Source organism: Thunnus maccoyii, chromosome 18 (assembly GCF_910596095.1).
Source record: "Thunnus maccoyii chromosome 18, fThuMac1.1, whole genome shotgun sequence".
NCBI lineage: Eukaryota > Metazoa > Chordata > Actinopteri > Scombriformes > Scombridae > Thunnus > Thunnus maccoyii.
The window spans coordinates 1,235,301-1,252,384 of record NC_056550.1 but is presented as its reverse complement, the minus strand read 5'-3'; the positions used below and the strand labels follow the sequence as shown (position 1 = coordinate 1,252,384).

At 41.9% G+C, this 17,084-nt stretch overlaps 1 long non-coding RNA gene and 1 pseudogene across 1 annotated transcript; one reads left to right on the top strand and one right to left on the bottom strand.

Annotated features, from left to right (window-relative positions):
• The first annotated feature begins 3,308 nt into the window (after positions 1-3,308).
• LOC121884324 lies at positions 3,309-9,325 on the top strand. The gene is made up of 2 exons (XR_006092325.1): positions 3,309-3,845; positions 8,592-9,325. It is a non-coding gene; the product is annotated as an uncharacterized LOC121884324 (long non-coding RNA).
• A 2,499-nt stretch (positions 9,326-11,824) lies between these two features.
• Positions 11,825-13,453, bottom strand: LOC121883849 (annotated as a pseudogene).
• Between the last annotated feature and the right edge of the window lie 3,631 nt (positions 13,454-17,084).

The window sequence follows — 17,084 nt, the reverse complement described above, 5'->3', positions numbered from 1 at the left end:
TTTTACGAATACAAATATTTTAAAAATGTACTTGTTTTTGGGAAGAAAAAAAAACATGTTAAATACCAGCGCACAGGTCAGTTACATCACTATCTCAGTCTCTCTCCTCTGCTCCACTGTTACGTCTATCAGCAGGTCTCAACGAGGGGAGTCACATCCACCTGCTATATGACTTACACTTCCTAATTTGGACATCACTCCTGGAGTTGGGCTGTTCCCCAGAGATAAAGCTGAACTACTAATACAAATGACGTGCTACCAAAGGAATACTTCATGACCACTTATTGTAACACTTTAATTTTCTAAAATTAAAAGCGTAATAAAAACAAAAACAGGATTTTTAAACCTCTTTCCACTTTTATTCGAATACAAATACAAATACAAATAATTTTGCTGCCTCAACAAATACAGATACAAATACAAATATAGGCCCTCTGCACATCCCTACTACTTACAGGAAATACTCAAATGCCTGTTTAAATAGGTGTGTTTTAAGCTGTTTTTTAAATGAATAAGGAGAATCAGCAGACCTTAAGGGTGCAGGCAGGGCATTCCAAAGCCTAGGTGCCACGGTCTTAAAAGCTCGATCACCACGGGTCTTAAGGTGGGTGCGTGGAATGCCTCTAATATCAATCAATTCTGGCAAATAAACCTTATGAATGTTGAAATTTTCTTTAGATAGCATAGTTGCAAGGATGGCAACCTATCTGAAAGACAACAACTTGACTCACACCTTGGTACAGAAAGCTGGTATATCAGGTTTCTCAGGATGCTTAGAACATTCAACCATGATGTTGCATCAAATTCAGGCTGCAAAAAAGGAAGGAAAAGATTTTCATGTTGCACTCCTTGATCCGGCCGATGCTTTTGGATATATCCCAAATACTATCCTCTGGACAGCCTTTGAGTTCTTCTGTGATCCAGTGACCATCACAAAACTGGCCAGAAACTATTTTCATGATCTGTAGTTTTGCCTCACATCAGAGTACACCACATCTTGGCAATCCCAGGAAATAGGAATAATGGCAGGATGCACTATCTCCCCACTAGCCTTTACCATGGCCATGGAACTGATCGTTAGAAGATCCAAATGGGTGGTAGGAGGAGGACGCCTGCAGACTACAACTATATCCCATCCGTGCCTGTATGGATGACTTGACCACTCTGACCACAACCATTGCATGTACAAAACGACTCCTGGGAAAACTTAACTCCAACATACCATGGGCATGGATGAAGTTTAAGCCCAGCAAGTCCAGGGCCATCTCCATTATCAAAGGGAAGCTCAAAGACCAGTGATTCCACATTGATGGAACACCCATACCAACAGTATCACAGATGCCAGTCAAGAGCTAGGGCGGTGGTACAATGCAAGCCTTAAGGTCTCAGACCAGAGTAAGCAACTGAGGGAAGAAACCATCAAAGGCCTTGCTAACATAGACAAGACCCTATTTTCAGGTAAGTTGAAACTTAGGTGCCTGAAGTTTGGATTGCTCCCACATCTGATGTGGCCTCTAACGGTTTATGAGGTTCCCATTACCAAAGTTGAGAAGGTAGAGAGAACAGTCAGTACATACATCAAGAAATGGCTTTGAGTCCCACAATGCTTCAGCAATATCGGCTTGTATAGGAACGGGTTGTAGGTAAGGCTGGACATGACCCTGGCAAAAACTCAGGATGCCACCGTAGGGGCAGCAGTACCCAGTGGCAGAAAATGGAACCTATCTAAGGCGGTGCAGCAGGCAAAATCTGTTCTCAGGCATGGAGATATTGCGGGCCAAGTGTAGCATGAAAGAGGTGGCTTTGGGCTAGGCACAAGTAGACCCATATGACACAGAGCAACACTTGGCCAGAAGAGAGGGCTGTTAGTAAAAGAGAGCAGGAGGAGGCAGAATGATGTCCAAAGGTAGTCTTAAAGGCAAAACAGGTCCAATGGACAACACGGGGAAACCTTGAACACCAGAAGCAGTGTTTCCCACAGGTTGAAAATTTACGTATGTGGCACAGTGTGTGGCAGGGCAGCATGTGACAGGCGGGTTTATTAATAAACTAGTCAAACAAAGGTTTACGAATAACTTTACTGCAAACAAATAATTACTCAAAATAACTATCTATGTGTCAACATAAATAATTATTAAAAAATATATAATTACATATTAAAATACATTTTCCATTTTCAAAAAAGAACAAAACATACTTTGACTCTGCTTTTTGATGAACATGTCAAAATAAATGACTATTTAAAAATAAATATTTACATAATAAAGTACATCCCACATTTTCAAAATATAGTCAAGAGATCAAACCACGTTAACTCTGCTTTTGGTCCAGAGTTGTTGTCCTTGGCCTTTTGTCATGTGCCTATTTGCACAATTGGCATTCCCTGCTGGAAGATTTAATCTTCCTTGCTTTGGAAAAAAATATTTCTAATGCCTGTCTGTATAAGGGGTGAGACAAAAAAATGATACTGCAACACAACGCAATATTTCCACTTGCGATATGTTATCGATATACTGGTGCAAACTATCGATACTTTTTTTTTTTTTATAACAGTTTCTCTCAGTCGTCTTGTGCACATTTCTCAGATCAGAAGTGAAATTCTCAAAACTACTTGTTCAGCATCCACATCATCTAGTCACATGTGCACATCATAAAAGGAATTTATCATTCTTTTGAACAAATTGTAAATGCTTTGGCACATTCATGCAAATGATTATTTACAATTGTCTGCTGTTTGCTACATTATCAATTGCTTATGTCATGTTGATCAAAATGTATTATACTGGTTCTCTGTTGAATAGTCTTACCCCCAAAACATCTAGGCATTAGTTCATTGCATAAGTGTTATGATTTGTAATGTGGACCCAAGTGCAACACAGATTGAGATGAATGAAAAAAGGATTTATTGCCAGGGACGCAGGGGATGGAGGTGGATGGACCAGGGATAAAGCAGGCTGAGGCAGAGGACTGGAGGGCAGATATAAGAGAGGGAGTATGGTGAGGGCTGGCAAAGGGGAGCAGTTGGTAGTGGGTTGGAGAGTGGGAGAGCGGGCAAGCAGGCAGGCAGGCAAGCGAGTTTTGGTCCAGAGGCACTGGAGAAAGAAACAGCATCATTAGAGATCATTCAAAACTTGGAAATATCACTATAAAACAAGTGAGAGGCCTGAAGTATAAGCTACCACTGAGGCAGAAAAACAATCTGGCAAAGAGTGGGTGACAAGCCGGAGTAGATCTGCTGCAGTATGATGAGCTTGATGGAAGACAGGTGTAAGCAATCAGCCAGGAACCAGGAGAGTCCAAGAAGGAGTGCCATGCCTACGCCACACAAAGATAAATAGTGGAACACAAGGGAGGGGGAACACAAAGAAACATAAGCAAAATTAGAGGCATGGCCTTAACCGAGACAATAAGTCATTACATGCAAAATGGTTGAACCACTTGTCATAATCTATGAAGCATATTTTCTATACATTTCTATTAGACTTTTTTGTAAATGTGTCCTGAAATGATGAATTGCTCTCAGGTGAATCTTGACTTTCACTAATGAAAGGGAATGTGTGAAGTGTTAGATCAACCAATGATCAGCCAGTTCTCTAAAATAGGTCAGAGGTGCATCTCACAAACCTTCACTTGGCAAGTATATATAGACAAAGAACAACACAGTGTTACAATTTCTGACAGTGGAAGAACAGAAAAGAAATAGACAGTGTCAACAGCCGGTAAGAACTGAAGGAATCATGGCCTTACAATGGCCTTACAATGTCCGAGGCTAGTTGAAGGATGCAGCCATATGTTGGGAGAACAACTGTGTCCTCAATCATTCAAATGTTTCGTAGACAGAACAGGTATGTAATCCAACAATGTGCACTGTACTGTAATACTGTATACTTATTGTAATGCTTCATATTACAGTATTTCTCCTACTTGCATTTTACAGTATACAGTAAATATGCTTTATACAAAGACTGTACTGTACATATACTGTAACACAAATACACAAACACATACAGAGGTGGCTGAAAATATTGGTACCCTTCCACCTTTTAAAAAAAAATTCCCTGTATTAAGTGGAAACTGACAGAAGTATATGGTATCTATCATTCTTTATTTCACATTGAATAAAACTGAAACTTTGCTTTTGATTTACAACTTAACGTATTATTTAATACAATAAAACAAATGACAATGGCCAAAAATATTCATACCCTTAACTTAATATTTTGTAGCACAGCCTTTGCAGTCAAGCGCTTTCTATAACTTTAAATAAAGTTTCTATACTTCTCCACTTGTAGTTCGGCCAACTCTTCTTGAGCAAACTGCTCCAGTTCTCTCAGGTTTGATGGCCGCCGTCTCCTAACTGTAAGTTTCAGCTCTTTCCACAGATGTTCAATGGGATTCAGATCAGGACTCATAGCAGGACACTTCAGAATGCTCCAGTGTTTTCTTCTCATTCACTCTTGGGTGCTTTTTGATGTATGTTTCGGGTCATTATCCCGCTGGAAGACCCATCACCTGTGACTGATGCCTGGGACACACTGGATGCGTGAGCAGCGCGTGTGCGACGCTGAACTGCTGCGTCTCTCACGCTTGCAGCGTCCACACTGGAAGCGTGTCTGCTGCGGTGCTTCTGCCACTGGCAGCCCTATCTTTCTTGTTCTCCCTGTCTATTTCTGCTGAGAACCGTGTGCGTCATGCAGAGAAAATAAGCGAGATCTCGAATCTCTAGATGAAGCGATGCAGCAGCCTCGCGTGAGACGTGCGTGTCGTGCAGTGTGGCCACTCTAACTTCATTTTTTCTTCTGTAAACATAGGGTTAGTGTGATTTACCAAAAGGCTCTAATTTTTGTTTCATCTGTCCGAAGCACATTCTCCCAGACGGACTGTGTCTCTCTCTTAGAATTGGGGTCTTCCTGGGTCTTCTATCATGGAGCCCATTTTTATTCAACATCAGCTTGGATCTGAAGTTTTACGCGGTTCTTTCTTGGCCATTCGAGCAATCTTTCTGTTCAATCTCAGGCCAATTTTTCTCTTGCAGCCATGTCCAGAGATATTGGCTACAGTTCCATGGACCTTAAACTTCTTGATAATATTGGCAACAGTGGTCACAGGAACATCAAGCCCTTTGGAGATGGTCTTGTAACCTTTACGTTGACCATGCTTGGCTAATCTCTTTTCTAATGTCTTCAGACCACTCTCTAGTTTTTCTTCTGTTTTCCTTGTTCAATGTGATGCACACAGTGGCACAAAACAGCAGGGAGTAATTTTCTCCTTTTAAACTGTATGAATGATTATAAGATTGAAAACACATACAAATACTGGGCTCTCTGCACATCCCTAATACAGACAAAAATGTTGGTACATTAACCTATTATTAAGCTAGTTAGCATTGTTCATTAACAAGTTGCTAGTAGAATAAACACAGACTATGAAAAGGGTAACATTAGCGGCAATAGCAAAGTTACCAGAGCTGTAATGTTATATTAGTGAACTAACGTTAACGTATTGAAGAACTTAGCATAAATTAGTTTTTTTTTGTTGACTCATCCATTCAAACAACAAGGCACGCTGTTGAAAAAATGGGAGCCTGGGACCAGCTTGGACCCGGAAACGGTTGATATGTCCCGACTTATGTCACAACTTAAAGACGGGTTAGTCTTGCAGGCTGTTCGCTGGGTTTAAGGTTTATTTACATTGCACAGTGTTATTTGGGCTCCCACATATATAATAGCTTAAGGAACATTGGTATATTGTTAAGTGCTTTATATAACAAAACAGTTAGATGCTACAGAGCTGTACTTGTTTGTGGAGAATGTTAATATTGTAATATATGCAGTTTAAAGGAAAAATATTACTGTGATATTTAGTTATTGCCTAATGGTTTTACATTGAAAATGTTTTGTATTTCTCTACAAGTGATAGTTGTGTTCACATTCAGTCAACTTGCACTATACCATTATAGTAGCCCTGATTCACTTATATACAGGTGATAGTGTGTACTAGAATGTTGCTTGAAGTAGAAAACTGCAAGAAGTACACCGGAAATGTGAGATAGCTACAGCTGTAAATACATTCTGCAAGATATTATGGAACAATTGGATTCATGGATGTTTTATGCTCAGAGATGTGGACATCAAGGAATTTAAAGCTGGAGACATGCTCCACCTCAGCCCTGTTTATTTGAATAGAGGTGTGCCGATGCCTTTAGTCTTCCTGTATTACACAAAGAAATGTATTTTTGGTGTTAAGGATCAAGTTGTTAACAGCACACAACTCTGACAGGCACTGAAGCTCATCCCTGTAGGCCATCTGGATTGGACTGAGCAAAAACTCAAGCATTTCCATTCATGTATATCTTCAGTAAAGGGATCAAATTGTACACGATATTGTTTATATACTTTTACTTTCCTAGCAATGCAGTAAATAGACACTGTCTATTATTAACCATCTCTTTTATACTGAATTTTTCACCTAAATTAGTGTGCCAAATTTAAAGGCTTGTCATTCAGTAACAACACTGACTCAACACTCCTTAGACCAGAAAGTGGCTAGGTTTGTGTGTTCTGTGTAAACAGACCTCATAAATACAACTGTCCCCATAGACCAGTGAGTGGCTAGGTTTTGTGTTGTCTGTAAACAGACCACAATTTGGTCCCAACCCCATAAGCCTGTGGAATGTCATATATTTAATATATGTATGTTCTTAAAGTGAAATGATGTTTTAGAAGTGAGAATTGTTTTCTGCAGATCTCTTGTTTTACGTGTACTTCTCAGCCAGACTCTGCTGCTGGTTTATTCCGATGTTGATGAGAAAGGGTGAATTTGTATCAAATGTCCATCTTTCACTTCCTGTGGCAACAATGCAAATGTTTCGGGGCAACAGGACCTCAACGACAAACTGCCCCTGGTTAGAGACAGACAGAATCAGTGTTGAGGGTGTTCTGTTCTCTCTGTGTGTGTAAGTGTGTGTGTGTGTGTGTGTGTGTGTGTGTGTGTGTGTGTGTGTGTGTGTGTGTGTTTCCTACCATGTGTTCCATGGAGCATCCGCAGCAGGTCATCCAGTTGTGAACACACAACAATTGCTATCTGACCCCCTATGAATATAAATTGGCAGAGTATCTCTTACTGTCAGAGATACAAAGCAGAGACAGATACTGACCAAATACAGACTGAGTGACCACAGCCAGCCATAGAAACAGGACAACACAAGAAGTCATGGCTGCCGACATTGAAGAGTCTGTGGTCACTGCACGACAGGTGAGGTTGAGACAGAGATGCACTTCCTCTTAAAATGTGACAAATATAATAATATCAGATTATCACTTTAAGAAATTTGATATGTTAATTCCAAACTTTACAAAGCTAGATGACAGTAAAAAGCAACAGACTGTATTAGGAGAGGGACATGCAGCAGACTTAGTTGCACAATATGTGACTGCATGTCACAAACTGAGGGACTCATAATTAAAACATCACTGAATGTGACAAAGAATTATCCTGACAGTCTATTTATTGTACATATGGTTATTTTTTAACTGTTTCATTATTTACTGTTTTAAATGTCATATTATTGTATACACCACAAACACACACGCACAAAACACATTTCATGTTTTCTGCCATTTTCTTACTCTTTTTATTTATTCATTGATTTTATTTTATTGAATGAATTGCATTATCCTTGATGCTTTGGCAATATTGTTCATCTGACATTCATGCCAATAAAGCTTATGGAATTGAATTGAATTGAATTGAATTGAATTGAATTGAAAGAGAGAGAGATCAGTACATAATACTGGACAGGACTTCTTCCACAGCTTTTTGCAGCTTCATTCTCTAATCCAGTACTCTCCCCTCCATACAACACACCTATGAAGCACAATGCATCCACAAGGCCCTCAGCACAGTGAAGAACCCCACCCACCCCTGCCACAGCCTCATCCTCTTACCATCCAGCAGGAGGAACCAGGGCCTCCTCTACCAGACTCTGCAACAGCCTCTTCCATCAAACTATGCGGATTCTCAACAGCTTGCACACCACCCCCAGTCCTCTCCCAATACTCTAACACCTCGGTCAACTCAACATCGAATAGACACTGGAATAAACTCACTCTTATAAACTAAATAGTTTCTAAAAACAAAAGAAATTTGGGGAAAGTGGAGAGAAACAGCTCCATCAGTCCCAATCAGGTGGGGGTGTGTAAAGAAAACTCAGCCCACAAGCATCACTGACACTGAAATACCAGGATAATCACCTGCTGGACAAACGTATACCAGATAGATTTTGAATCCAATTTTTAGTTTAAAGCTAAAGAACTTATCTCCTCTGCTAAGTCATTTTCTGGGAGAAACCCCCAAGAGAGAACTTTGTTATTTTCTTGTTGACTCTAGTTGACTGGACTTATCAACGGTATGAATGTTGATTGATTGATTGTCTTCTATTGTGGTTATGAGCTTGCCTGTTTCATTGGACCTCTTGATCCAGAATATTAGAGTTTCTAAATATTTTCACATGAATATAAAGAGAATAACTTTAGTCTCCTTCATTCACACAGTCTCTCTCTCTCTCTCTGTCACTCACTGCCTGGCTGAAGATGATGTGGCATCTCTGGACAACCTGCAGGCCCCTCAGTAACATTTGCAGCTGCCACCCCCTGCAGGAACACAAAGGTCATGGCAGCTTGGGCCCTCCCCACTGTCTCACTCACACAATCCCTGAGAGTACCACCAGGGAGAGCAGCTGCTCCTGCCAGGAGGACACAGAGGAAGAGGGAGAGGAAGCTGGAGGACACGGACGGGTTCATGACTTCAGTTTCTCTGCTCTATTTCTATCAATAAACCAACAGTGTTGTGATCTGATCAAGCTCCAACTCCAGAATGAAGCGAAGAAGAACCATTTTTTGAGGTTTCATTCAGCTAAATTTGAGATTTTGTGTGTGAAAGACAAACTGATGATCTATACAGCATGTCTGTTTCTGGCGCAACATCAATCTGCTGCTGCTTTTGTGATTTTATCAAGAGGATCAATCTAAATACTTACTGTAACAATGGATTAATGCTTATAAATAATATAAAATAATTTATTTCAACTAAACACTCTCCAACCAAAATCGGCAAAGAAAATAACATTTAATATTATTCCCATCTTCCCCACCAGCATATTTTTGTTTTATTTGGCCTTTTGTTTTACTTTGATTCCACAACACCTTACTCTTAACCATCCACACACATCCACATGAACATTACTGATGCCACTGACTAACACACTTCATACCTGAAGTTACTTTGTGGTTTATTTACTTGGCTGCAATAAATAACTTGTACTTAATGGCATTTGGTATCTTTTCCTGTTTTTGTCATGGCCTATGGGCTGGGTTATGACAGGTGAATATGAACATTCTACCTGATACACCAAGAAACCAAGAAAAATATAATCCAATATCATGTTTTCCCTAAAACACAGAAAAAGTTTGTATGGATGTAATGTGTAGGTCATACTGTAAGCATACCATAAATCATTTAGAGATACACAGTTGATATGCAGGAATCACCACAGAGACTTGTAGTGGCCAGCACTATTATACAATATTTTTATCCTCTTCTTAGCAGAGCCTGTGATCAGTGGTGTGTGAAGTGTGTGAAGGCACTTCACTGTAGCTGATATTAGACTACTATTACTAACTACACTTATGAGTTGGCATGGCACTTACTTTTGTTTACAACAGACTTCTCTGAACACACAAGACTTTACTCAACAAGAATAATTTATTACATTTCCATATCAATTAGTGAACAGATGCCTCACAGTGCCTCCAGGAACACAGTCAGCACTGGAATCAAGCAGTCACACATAAACAGGACAAAACTGTGAGGTGACTCTGCTTTCAAACTGACAACATCCATTTAGTCATTTGAAAAGAGAAATTATGGGCTTGCACATAACATTCCAGAAAATATATTAAATATATTTTTTATTTATTACAATCATCTCTTCACTCGTATTCATTACTTTTATTTAGGTTACTTTGTATTTCTGAAACAACATATCCATCGGTAAGTTTTCTGTGTGACCAGAACTTCAAATTCTTTTATTTTTTATTTAGAATAATAAGTTGCCCAGAACACAAAAAGTAATTTGATTCATTTGTAGCATAAAATTAGCATTTTGCAATATGCAACTGTTGATTAGTTTCCTTCTCTCTGAGTAGCTTAGGTTTATCTGTTTGTTAGCAGTATATCAAAAAGCTTGATTCTTTTCTGCACATGGAAACTAAATGTTAGGGAAAGAGCTGGGGTTATCATCTGACATTTTGATTGGTTGCTGACCTTCAAGAAGGCGGGTCTTACGTTTACTTGATTGAAGAATGCCTGGCACATGTTTCCCATGTACGTCTATCACTACGTGTATTTTGACGATCCAGATGCAGATTAACCATAGACAATAAGACAGTCTCAAGGATCTCAGCTGGTAAGTCATGAACTTGCCATTGTTAAGGATTGCCAGATGGAGTGTACCATTATTTTCTTACACCTCAGACGTGTTGTGCCCATTCAACTTGAAGCACGTGCCACCTCAAATGTTTGAGACTGGATGACTTAAAAAATCGTCCAATTCTATTTTCACAATAAATGTTTTTAATTAGCCTTAATAATATAATATATAAACAAAAGTCACTTTTCTGTATGTTTTTATTCATATTAAACTCTGCCTGCTACACACAGACCCCCCTGTTCAGCACTCAGTACTTCTTTCCTTCCAGTTAGAAAGCTCTAGGTATTATAAATGGAGCTTGCAAAGCTACTCAGCTGTGAAGTTGTGTAGATTAACAGATTAATCGATAATGAAAATAATTGTTAGTTGCAGCCCTAGTCTATACCAGACCAAATAACATTTCACTTCAAGACCACTCCTTCTAGAATATGGATTTAATGGTTTATTGGGTGGGTGGTGGAAGAGCAGGGTGAAAAGGAGGAAGGATAGTTAGAAGGATGATGGGAGAGGGAAGGATAGATGGGGGAAGGGAGAGAGTCGGGGGTGTGAGGATGATAGGAGAGTGATAGATGTAAGGAGGAGAGGCGTCGACAACAGGGAAGTAAGTGGGAACAAGGGGGGTCGAGACTCAGGGTGGGGGTGCTGTCTCGATGGTCTGGCGTCCGTACAAAGCCCCCAGAGAGACTTCAAGCAGAGAGGTGAGAATGAGATTTCTTAATGTTATCCAGGTCATGATGAATGTAAGTATGATAGGCGGGAGAAGACCAGCGGCTGAGAATTTTGATGATGTTGTCAGGAAAACCTTGTGTCGAGGCAGTGGAAGCGGCTCCAATTCGGAATGAGTGTCCTGAGAACTGGTCAGGGGGTATGCCGGATCTGGCGAGTACTGAGCACATGTGGTGATGGAACCAAAAACGTGTTGCTACCTTTCCCGTTTTTGTGATGAAGAGAGGGTCTTGAGGGGAAGCTCGGCTGGCTAGTCTTGTATTGACGTACTCATGGGTTTGTTTGTAAGGACTTATGTATGAATCTAGGTGGAAAAGATAGATGGGTTGAGGTTGACCCAACTGGTTGGTCTTGCCGCGTTTGAGGTGGTACATGAGTGTGTCTGAAGTGTGGAAAGAGATGTTGGACAATGTGGCATGTCGTGATGGATCGAAGGAGTAGGATGGAGCGGTGAATTCTGAGCAGCGTAGGAGGCCAAAAAAGGCTAGTAAAAACATGGACTCCAGGGCTTTGTCTATGTGGGGAGACAGACCGGCCTTTATTGAGGATGTCAACGATGGCACTGTTTTCGGAGTGGATGGCGATGGTCTTTTTGGACCATTCATGCCCCTAAAGAATGGCATCGATGATTATCAGGTACATTTCCAAAATGGTGGAGGAAGGGGCTAGGGAAGAGAAGTCAGGTGGCCATTCGGCTAAGAACCATCTGCCGCTGTAGTAACCGCCAAAGCCGTCTGAAGGGGCAGTGTCAGTGTATATCTGGATGTCATTGGCGTCTGTGACATGGTTGTCGTAAAAGAAGGAGATGCCGTTCCAAGAGGAGAGGAACTGGTGCCACATTTTCAGTTCCATCTTGCACGCGCTGTCTAGCGTGACGTGGTCGTGGATGGATGGGATGGCGGTGGCTATATAGAGAAGGTGTGACAAGAAGGATCGGCCCTGAGGGATGATGCAGATGGCGTAATTGAAATGGCCCAGCAGCGAGAGTAATTGATGTTTGGTGCATGTGTTGGCCATAAGAAAGTTTTGAATGAGTATAGAAATGCGGTGGAGTTTCTCGGTGGGCAGAGATGCTTGGATTGTAATGGAGTTGAGGGTGATGCCGAGGAATTCCAGGGATGTGCTCGGGCCTTCTGTTTTCTCTGGAGACAGAAGAACGCCAAGATTGGTGAATGCGGAAGTCATTGTAGTGAGACCGTATGACAGGGGGCGAAGATGGTGGCATGACCGTGAGGAAGTCATCGAGTAAGTGAATGACGTACGGGAGTTTATAGTTGTTGGAAAGGATCCAGCAGATGGCTTTGGACAATGAGTCAAAGATTTTTGGGCTGCTCTTGCAGCCAAAGGTTAGATGCATGGCAAAATAGTATGTGTCCTTCCAGGAGACTCCGAAGAGGTGCCAGTAGTCGGGGTGGATGAGGAGGACTTTGAAAGCGCTTGTGATGTCCGCCTTGGACAACGATGCTCTTTGGCCCGCAGGGCGGACGAGGGAAATGGCGTGGTCTATGGTGGCAGATTGCATGGAAAAGTCCGGGCTGGGAATCAGGCTGTTAATGCTTGGAACAGTGGAACCGTGGGGGGACGAGGGGTCGATGATGAGCCTCTTTTTCCCGGAGTGCTTCCTGGTTGCTACTCCGATTGGGCTGACTCTGAAAGACAGGAAAGGGAGGCTGGAGGAAGGGCCGATCATGTAGGCGTCATCGACTTCTTTCTGCAGTAGTCTATCCACTGTGGCGGGTTCGGACAGGGCTGACTGCAAGTTGTTGCATATGTGAGTGGACTCTGGCATGACCTGCAGACCTGGGTGGAAACCATAGGTGAAGCCCTGAATGAGAAAGTTGACGAACTGGGTGTCTGGATGGTTCTGTAAGGCGGTGGCTTGAGATACTTACACAGCTGTTGTTTTGTCGGGTTGTGTGGACATGTGGCTCTGGCGTGGGCTCCTCCGCAGAATGAACAAGTGTGGAGGAATCTGCAGCTGGAGGAGTTGCAACTGAGGTCAGTGAAGTTGTTACAGATCATCCGTCCTCCCTGGTAGAGGACAGGTCTCCTTCTCCTGTCTGTGCCTTTGGGGAGAGGGTCAAGGATGGACGGGTGATCTATGGCAGGTTTGGGGGTGATGGATGGTGGGGCAGTAGAGCTCATGGTCCAGTGTTCCCCAGTACGTGCCTTGGTTGAACTGTTGGAGGCGGCCAGCGGCTTGGGAGGCGAGGAAGATGTGATATGGATAGAATCCATTGCCACCGAAATGCAAGGCCAGGTCGAGAATTAGTGATAAGTAGTTATCAAGCTCGGACCTGCGGTCAGGGAAGACTGAACAAATTATGTCTCTATACAACGAGAAACCGAAACCGAACTCCGCGACTGTGAGGTCCTTGGAGCAGGCAGGAAGTGGCTGTTTCAAGGGGCCGAATGAGGTGAGCAGTTCCCTGGTGGCTGGGCGGTGGCCAGGGTGTAGCTGCTGGGAGGAGGTGCGGGAGCCAGGAAAAGGCCGAGGCTGGCCGTGTGTAAGGCTGTTGGATAAGGAGGTGCAGACGCTGTAGTACAGGTAATGCTAGCGGATGGGTTGTGGGTGGGGGGGGGGGGGGGGGGTGGGGAGGAGGTAGGGAGGAGGAAAAGAAGAAAGAGATGGAAATGGTTGGGTGTGGCTGAAGAGAAAGCTGGAGGAAGAAATGGCTGTGGAGCAGAGAGAGCCTGCATAGGATAAGGAGCAGCCTGTACTGGAGAGGCTGAGGTAGCTGAGGAGGAAGGTGTGCGTCCAGTGGAGCGACGTGCCGTGACGTCACGGACGCGTGACGGCGGGAACCTGGAAGATCGTGGGGAGATAGTCGGGAGAGAGTGCTGTCCTGCAGGGAGTTTGTGTATAATTGAAACAGTCTTGCCTTGTGGGTGCGGTGGAAGGGGATGTTATTTTGACTGAGGAAAATGTTTTAAGTGAACGACAGTCCAATCGGACATGTTTGGGGCCGAGGAGCGGTTGGTACGCTGATGGTGAGGAGAGTGCTGCGCACGGCAGCTGCGGGCTGTGGGCAGTTGAGTGACTTCCTTCGGACGCCGAGTATGGGACCTTCCCCTGGAGCCGCTGGGAAGCGAGGGCTCAATGAGACTGTCGTTGACGGAGGATGGGGGCCGAGGGGCCCGGGATGAGGGAAACCGAGGAGCGCAGGTGAGGCTGCCAGAAAGATTGGACGCTGGGGGATGTCTCCGGGACGTCGAACAAGTCCTCGTCCGAAGTGTTGAGGATCAATTCAAGGTCCATGATGTAGGTAAGAAAAGTTTATTTGAGATGCTAGTGTGTCACAGAGTGCTTACAAGCTGAGACAAAGGGGAGAGGAGCTATCCAAAGCCCACGCCTTGTATGCATCCCATTTCCTGTGGTGCGGAAATGGGATGCATACAAGGCGTGGGCTTTGGTTCCCGAACTTTGTTTATAAGTCTATAAACTTCATTTAGTATCAACAGATATATTTGATATGTACTGTAGGCCCTAAACCACCAGATCAATGTGATCAGCGGTCAAGCCTCGAAGCTTCAAATCCTTTTTCAGCACAGACAGAAAGCCCCATGCTTCATGGGGCTTCATTCACCCCTTCACTATGAAAAACTGTAAGCAAAAATAGATTCAAGAGATTCAAGAACTTTGTCATTATGCAAGCACAACCAAATTGCAATTGCATCACACATATTAACAAAGAATAAATAAGACAGAAAAAATAACAATATCAATGATAAAGAGTGCAGAATCTAAACAATATAAGTACAAAATATAAGCAATATAAGTATAAAATGTAATTAACAACCAAATACAACAAAAATAAAATTAATGAGGTGCAAAAGCATCAGCAGCAAAAGTACAGTAAAGGTGCTTTGTACAGATATAGAGTGATTGGTGTATTACCTTACCTATCAGGAACTTTCATCAGAAATGCACAATTTCCCTCATCTGCCTAAAGCCAACGTAACCACTATGGAAGTTCTATCTCTCTTGAATGAAAAAAAAACTAAAGGAAACTTACACAAATATGTGGATGGCCCTCAGAATTGCTGCCCCAACAGTGACACCTGCAGAGAGGAGTTTTCTGAAACTAAAGCTCATCAAAACATACTTATGTCTCAATGGACTGGCTATGATGACAGTGATGTATCAAGTCAACTGTCGTATGATGACATTATTGATGACTTTGCAGCAAAGAAGTCTAGAAACATCCAGTTTTAAGGCTGCTCAAACTGGTATAACTTTAAGCAATTTTTTATTAGTTTTCCTAGCAAAGGTTTGCAGTTAGCTTAAAAGCAGAAGGATTTCAACAAAGAAAAAAAAGTATGACTTAGAGTTAGCGAGAGTGTTAAATATGAAAACTCTTTGTGCCTATAACATTATCTGTGATCACTTATTTTAGATATATAATATAGCATTTCTCACAGCATTTCCTTTCTTTCCTCATTTGCTCCCTTCATACTAGCTGTGGTCACTGGAGGGTGCTGTCACTTGAACGTATATGTATGTGGCTTTGGGACACCTACTGAAACAACCTCTTGGTCCTGCTGCCTGTTGTGTGCCAGTATACACAGTGAAGGCTGACATGACTTGGGGGGTCAGTAGGCCTCTGACCTCTCTATCGTGTCATTCAGCCTGTCAGAATTTAAAGGTCACACAGTAGCTCAACCCAGCTAACTGATGGCCATAAACATCCACTTTGAGACTAAATGAGGGGCGAAGGTTTCTGTATGAGTGTGCGTGTGTGTGTGTGTGTGTGTGAGAGAGAGAGAGAGAGAGAGAGAGAGAGGCCTTCAGAGACAAAGGATTAGGTGAATAGTCGCTTCAGCAGAACACAAATCAGTGTGGGCTCATTCCAGTCTGAAACTCATTATGATTATGGTCCACAGTTGAAACAATTAGTTTCCCCCTTTCATTATTTCCAGTTTCTGCAACTAGCAGTTGGAATGTGGCCTTAAAATAGAGGGACATTAACACCAGTGGTTGGGTTTTAATCAAAACTGCTGGCTGCTTTCTGATTGCTTGGGTTTGGCAGTTGTTTCAGAAGATTGAACAATGTATTCATAAAGAACCTGACAGTCTTAAAGGAATAATTCAACATTTTGGCAAATATGCTTATTTGCTTTCTGTGAAAAAGTGAGATGAGAAGTTCCTTATCAATCTTATATTTGTAGTTAGCCCACAGTAGATTAGCATAAAGACAGGGGGAAACAGGTAGCCTGGCTCTGTCCAAAGTTCAAAAACACACATATACCAACAGCCAACCCTTTCTACTGACACATTTGGATTTGGATCTGGAGTTAAACCATTTGATTTATTAATTCCTTATCATTTTAATTGATACGTTTGCCAGTTGACACATACATATGTGGTTCTCCAGAAAGAATAAGTAATCAGCCCATTCTGAACAGGCATGTTTTGAACAGGCACTGCACTAGTTATTATGCAAAAAAGAAAATGATTAAATCCTTTTCAATGATGGGAAGTGGTAGCATACTTAGCTGGTATGTATACTTAGTTCAAAAATATGCTGCTGATTTTATTCTTTTGTTTGTTATATCATTTTATAGATGATAATGGTATTGTATTTTAATTGAAGAGGTTAATGTATATTTAAGATATATTTATTTTAAGTTATTCTTAATTTATTAATGTTTTACATTCAAAAATGTTACCATTCAAATTACATTTAGACTGTTAGCACATTTCTTATAGAGGGTATCAGTCTTGCATCATATAATGAATTCCACTGTATGCATAATGTTGCATGCTTGTCTGCACAATGTTATATTTTCACAGCTCAGTAAATATCATACAATAAGTATTGGACTACAAGAGAGTTGCAAGCCTGCAAAGGTAGAGATATTCAATTGG